The sequence below is a fragment of the Alosa sapidissima genome, chromosome 23 (genome assembly GCF_018492685.1).
Source record: "Alosa sapidissima isolate fAloSap1 chromosome 23, fAloSap1.pri, whole genome shotgun sequence".
Classification (NCBI taxonomy): Eukaryota; Metazoa; Chordata; class Actinopteri; order Clupeiformes; family Clupeidae; genus Alosa; species Alosa sapidissima.
In genome coordinates, this window is record NC_055979.1 from 3,639,515 (window position 1) to 3,647,028 (window position 7,514).

Consider the following 7,514-nt stretch of genomic DNA (forward strand, 5'->3'; position numbering starts at 1 on the left):
GAGTCTTCCGCCGACATCAATTTCAAAGCATGACAAAATACAAAAAAAAGGAGGAAATATAGAAGAAGTATGCCTGAATTATTGACAAACTCAAGCTCATTATGTCCAAGTAGCGCATCTCACAAGGAGGAATCAAAAGGAAGGGAGGAGGGAGGATTTATCACTAGCTTCCCTGGGAGGCACATTCACAGAGGAGATCATTTCGCAGAGAGAGAGAAAAGAGAGACGGGACACTTGGCAAAGAGTGAGGGATGAGGGGAACCCTGTTATTACGTTTGGGACGTGCCCATGAAAAACGAGCGCAGGACAGAACAGTCATCTGAGAGAACTCCTTCCCCAGTGCAGTAGAGTTCACCCTCCTTTGCACAAGGCCAGCACTCCCTCTGAGTTCACCCTCCTTTGCCAGTACATAGATTCATCACTAGACCCAGAGAAAGTAGTAGTGTGAAGGCATCCAAAATCCCTTGCACTATACTGTGGGGCTTGGTACCATGAGCATCCCAGTATAAAAAGTAAAAACCTGATGAGCAATGCAATCTCACCCACTCAGCATTTTATTCCCAGGCTTCCTATGCTGCTGATGCTTGAGTGTTGGTCCTCAATTGTAAATCCTTTTTGATTAAAAAAAAATCTGACAAATGAGAGTTTATCTGAGTAAATGTAAATTGGCAGATGCTTTTTTCCAAAGCGATGTTCAAGTGAGAAACCACACTTGTCCGTGTAGTAGGAGGGTAAATGTGAATGTAAATGGTGTGTCTAAGTTTTAACATTTACTTTGGTCTATTCGCCCAACATAAGGGGAAAATGAAATCTGGTCATATTTGATGTGTTCAGACAAGACAGGTATGTGAATACAGTGGTCAGTGATTAGCTCAAATGTCTGTCCACAATGTCTAGGACACAATCTGTGAAGTCTTCAGATTCTGGTAACTTAGTGCTCATTGATTTATATTACACCATTAACAAGGAGACAAACAGAACTGGTCTCAAATCAGAATTCCTTGAAACAAACATTAGTTTGGGGAGAATCACAGCTTGACAATCATGCTGGACAGATTGCTTAAATGTCTATCAATGGATCCACCAATCACCAGCAGGAGGGCTAATTGATTTATAATAAAGTGACTAATTAAAATAGGAAATACAATTATGTCTCGCCTTGATTGCAATCGATTGTGTGGGAGACCGGCTAGTCTGGAACACATGGTCAGAGCTCACCCTGCAGAACACCCAACACCCCCCCCCCCCCCCCTTCCCACACACACACAGAGTCCCTGCTTATCATACTGATTCAATCAAGTCTCCCACTCCCCTTTGGTAAACATCTCAACGTGACGACACACACATTTCACCACTTAACAATTACACACACGTCCAGTGGCCTGAAGGGACACAGAGGCAGTTAATTAACCTTGACTGACATTTATACAAGGACAGGAGACTGGAGCCTGCATACAGTATGTGTGTGTGTGTGTGTTTGTGTGGGTATGTGTACAAAGGATAAGCAACAACACAGAGTGTGTACCTTCAATTCCTCACATATGTGCATCTGTGTGTGTGTGTGTGTGTGTGTGTGTGTGTGTGTGTGTGTGTGTGTGTGTGTGTGTGTGTGTGCACATGTGCATCTCTACCCTGTGTGCCAGCATTAAAGCTGGACAGAGAACCTCATAATTGAATTACTTTCTGGCATTTTTACCTTGACAAAGCCAGACAGGCACACCAACCTCACAGCAGCTGGGAACGACGGGCACGGTGCCAGGCGACTGGTAAACTGGCTAATGATGAGCATCAGTCAGGTGCTAATGGGCAGATCGGCTGAGCCCAACGGCTCGGTGGCGGCAGCGACTCCAACACTCAAGAGAACGGCAGGCAGCATATGCCAGGTCCCCGCATACATACGTATGCACACTTTAGATTACAGGTCCCCATTTTCAAATCACACCGTTGCAGAGTCAGGTCTGTGAGGAGACTGTGGAACACGCTGTCTTTAATGCCTGAAATGGGGCACCATCTGTTCCTTACTTTGGCTTACAGTTGGCTGTTTTGTACTCAAATGAAGGGAGGGCGGGATGCTGTGCAATGCACACTTTCTTTGAGATGTGTGTGTCCCAGGCCTGGAGTGCTGACTGGAATTTGATGTGGACATGTCTTAAATAAACAAATAAAAATCACATACTGGTCTGCAGGGTCTTTCGACACTCAAGAAGTGCAGTTCAAGGGCTATAGGTGTGATGTTCATGTGTGGGGGATTTATAATAGGACACTCTGAGAGTCTTTGTATTCCTGACACAGCTTCCTGCCTCTAGATTGCTGCTCCATTACATGAAAATGTGGCAGGTGTGATTTTTTCACAAATTCGTCAGAGGGTTTCTCCCTATCTGAGTGAGTAGGGCCCCCACCACCATCACCACTGCCACCCATCCTCACCCCAACACAGACAGACAAACAGACACACACACACACACACACACACACATCACACACACTCAACCTTGCCCCAAAACCTGCATGTCTGCACTTTCTGTGCCCACTTTATGGAGGGTGTTGGGCATCATTTATAGCCAGCGGCAGTGCAATTGTATGAATCTCCAAACGTTGCAGCAGCCCTGCCTTGCCCAGCCCAGAAGCCTCTTTACTGATGACTTGTCAGGGGAGGTGTGCTGAGCACAGCGCAGCCCGACAGCATGGAGGTGAAAGCAGAAAGCACATAGACACACAGAGCCCTCACTCACTGGCTCACCGCAACCACTCAGGATAGAGAGACAGACAGTACAGCATGTTCCCTGTTATGTCTGAATGGTCGTACATGGTACGTAATGGTATCTATAAATGCGTTGACACGATTCAGCCATTTTAAGTGGTTGCATAAGTCTCGTCAAATGGTGATTTGGATTTTCAAGTCATGCTGCACTTCATATTTTACCTGCCACGGAATTTTCCCCATTTATAAAACATTTTATGTACTATCCCAACTGCCTATTTGTGGTAAAATGTATCAATGACCTTTCACAACTTCAGCAATACTAGCCTTAGAAGTATAATGATCAAGTCAGTATTTTGGATTTGCAATGACATAACTTACTTACTAAAGAAAAATGACGAGATTAGGTCATGTGTGTATAAGCACTCCAAATCTCCCCTGCTTCAGGAAAGATCTACTTTAAAAACAAACAGTCATCCAACTCAAGCTGCTCTTGACATCTTTGTGTAGGTGACAGAAACACTTTGCATTAATACTGCCTTATACTGTGCATGTTAAAACAACAATACCTAGAGTACAGACAATAAAAATATGTACTCATGGAGGTCAAGGGTCAGGATTGTTTTCATCTTCTTCAATATGCAATGCAACAACAGCTGCTCTTTAACAATACAAAACAGAGATTGTGTAGCATCTCATGTGGCTCACACACACAGTAGATATATTGTCTTTTTTTAAACAAAATTCAACAAGACTTTCAACACTCTCCTCAAATAAAAGCAAGTACTACATCTGGGAGGCAAGATGGATATGGATAAAAACTGCACCCCTGAGCCCCACATCAGTCTCTAAGAGACCCTCACAGTGTGTCCCATGATGTGTAACAATCACATGCATCACAACAAAAAAATTACACAAAAGTATGTCACTTGAGTACCTCAAAATCAGAAAAGGCTCTCTGAGATAAGCTATTATGTCAACATGGCCAAGCAAACAACAAGCTAATAAATACAAAACAATGGAATGAATGCATTTTATAACCAGCACCTAAACTATGGGTACCATGTACCATTTCAACTCTTGATATAGAAGGCTGTCCTCCCTAATAGTATGTCCCTGTCTCACCTCCATTACCATAACACACATAAAGCCATGGGCATACCTGTGAATACCTACGTACTGTTTTGGACTCAACAAGAAGTATTGAAGTTTCCCTTTGTGGTCAATGAAAGGAAAGGGTCAATGAAAGCGTATGTGTGTTAGCTCAATGAAAACTAGCTGAGTCCAATCACTTTGTCTGTGTTTGACCTGCAGTCACTTTTAAACGTTGTTCAAAGAGCCCGCAGCATGGGCTCTGCTGTGTCTGAGACAGGCTGTACAGGGTGAGCACTTAGCATGATGCAGACCATGTACAAATGTATAGGAAGTCTCACTGACTTTTATCTGTTTCAAACAAATCCCATCTGACGAGCATGTCTGTATGGATAACGAACAAGTAGCCCTTGAGGTACAAGTGCAGAGACTCATAATGTAAGGAGATGAATACCTCAGCTTAGACTGTTCATCTACAGTCATACTGTTCATTATTTTGATTCATCTCCATTTTTGAAGTAAAACCTACAAAGCAACACTTGCAAGCATGTGCATAGGTTTCTAATAAATATGAAAAAAAAGAAAGAATGTAAAGGCCTCAAGACCTCACAGCATCAATACGCACTTCAAGAGAACATAGCAGACATCAGTGAAAACCTCTCCTGGACCACCAACACTGGATCACTGGCGAAGAAAGCTCAGCGCCGCCTCTACTTCCTGCGGAAACTCAGGCGAGCAAGTGCTCCACCAGCCATCATGACCACATTCTACCGAGGCACCATTGAGAGCATCCTCTCCAGCTGTATCGCTGTGTGGGGCGGAAGCTGCACTGAATACAACAGGAAAGCCCTGCAGCGCATAGTGAACACAGCTGGAAGGATCATTGGTGCTTCACTCCCCTCCCTGAAAGACATTTACACCACCCACCTCACCCGCAAGGCGACCACAATTGTTTGTTTTTTTTAAGTATATTTTTTTGGGCTTTTTATGCCTTTAATGATAGGACAGTGGAGAGTGACAGGAAGTGAATGGGAGAGAGAGCAGGGGTGGGATCCGGAAAGGACCACGGGGCGGGAATCGAACCCGGGTCGCCGGCGTACGGCACAGGTGCCCCAGCCAGTTGCGCCACAGCTGGGGCAGCGACCACAATTGTGAGTGATGCAAGTCACCCTGCTCACAATTTGTTTGATCTACTGCCCTCTGGGAAGAGGTACAGAAGCCTGCGCTCCCGCACCACCAGACTCACCAACAGCTTCATACACCAGGCTGTTAGGATGCTGAACTCTCTCCCCCCTCCACCCTCAGCTACATAACATCCTGGACTTTGGACCCACAATGGCTGCCTTGCACTACTCCACTTGCACTACTCCTGCACACTTTGCACACTTTGCAACTTGTTGTTGTTGTCCTGTTGTCCTAAAAACACAACACACTTCTGCTGCTCTTACATAACTTGCGCCACTATGCCACTTGCTTACTTAGGTCAAACAGAACTACCTCAGCCATTTATTGGCCTGACTTTGCACTATTATATTGACTGTCTATGCACAATTGCACAATTTCAACCCAATTTTGCTGCTCTTATTTCTTCATTGTATGTGCCTTCTTATTTACTCTTTTATTGTTTACTTGAATGTTATGTTTGACTTAAATTGGTAGAATATGTCTTGTCTCCACCGTGGGATAGTGAGAAACGTAATTTCGATCTCTTTGTATGTCTTGGCATGTGAAGAAATTGACAATAAAGCAGACTTTGACTTTGACTGGCAACAAATAGCACCATGGATTAACTAAACATTAAAGTAATCAGGCCAGTGAACATCAAGGTTTTTCCTCCCTGTGATTGTGTACTCAGAAAATCAGACATTATTTGGTCTATCTGACATGATTATAACATATTAGGTTATGTTGTATCCATTAAACTCAGAATGAACATTCTATTAGGAAAATAGCCCATATATGATGTATTATGGAACATAGGCTACTTGCCATCCATATGTTGTAACCCTTCCTGGTCATATGTTGTAGTCCAACCCTTCCTGATCATACGCACTGATGTGTTGTGTTTGACTTCACGGCAACATGCAATAGTGCCCTAGGCAGTTCGTTGTGACAAATAATAGCAAGAGTATGAACTGCAAAGTATATTGCAGAATCATTGAATCGTGATATTGTCAAAATACTATGATAACGATACTATGATAACGATAATATCAATTTGTCAGTTACTCTACCACCCCTAGTGTAGATTAGATTAACATGCTATGAATTTCATAGTTTCACTAAAGAAATTACAAAAACAATGAAAGCAATGGTAATGTAAAAATAATAAATAAACTAAATAAAACAAGAACACTGAGATATGTGGATGTTGGAAGCAGTGGCTCATCTCAGCTGTGATTAAAAATGTGAGGGGCTTTCAAGTTCAAGAAAAACAATGGTATGCAGTTGAGTGGGTGGAAAAAAACTCACCATCTTGGAACTAAATACACTACAACAAGGGAATGCATCCACATGCCAGGGAAACACTCCCCATCATTTTGACAGTACACACTCCTCAAAGTCACCTACCTGACTCGATTATTGGCTAATGAACTCTGGCCCCTTCACACTAACTGTACGCACTTAAGTTCCAGCTGCAGCGCACCTTTTAGTTTTCACTTTAGGTTAGCACCTTTTATTTCTTACCTTGGTTAGATCCCAAGGTAAAAACTTCTCACCCTCCCCCCCTTTTTTATTGAATTTCCTGTTGCTGGCGCACCGTTATTATCGTAAGTACTGTTCCTTTCAACTGAACAGAAGATAAATGTTCCACCACAGGAAGCTGACATTTGCCAAGTAATCACCGGGAGGTCACCCAGGTGCAGAATCATGGCCAACACTGGAACTGAGCGGAGCAGTACCCCCAGAATGCCACACTGCTTAGGTTTATGGGCCTTACCTGAAATTAGCAATGTGACTCCCTTTGTTGCCTAAACTGTTCAAATAAACATCTGGGTCACATAACCTTTCGCAAAGGTCAATCTAATCTGTGTGTATGATTTGCGAGTCTAGAGAAACTTTTTAGCTTTGCTCTCAGTGACTGGTTCAATCTAGTTTTCTTTTTTTGGCCTCAGCACAAATGTTTTGGCAAATACCAGGTTTTACATCATCCCCGGGAAGACTCCTGGGCTGGCCTCTGCTAGATCTGATGACTAAGGACAATAATTATAGGCTATTGGATGTCAGTGTGATTTACTGTGAAATTAATTTTTGAAAGTTGATTTCAAGTCATTCCAGGAACATTCAGAGGGGATTAAACGATTTAAAAAGCAACCATAATTCAATGTCAGTCTGATGAAGCCTAATATTTATTATTTGTTTTATTTATAAGATACATTCAATCATTCATGACCTTTTTTGCCGAATAATGACAAACACACTTTTTTCAGGGCTCACTTAAATTGTTTACAATGGCTCCCCAGCTAAAGTCTGATGACAAAGAGGTATATTGGGGCCCTGGTCTGTCCTGTTTATATGGATACTCACTGTTAGCTTGAATCTAGAATTACTGTATTTGTGCAAAGATCCAAAGACATATCATGTTTCTTTACCAATGGTCAAATACAGCACCTTCTACAGGCATACAAGACAAATACAACTCTCAGTTCATTTGAGATTACAGTCTGGTAATCCTGTTTGTAGTAGCGTTCACTCAGCCACCAGGATGGCGGACCAATCA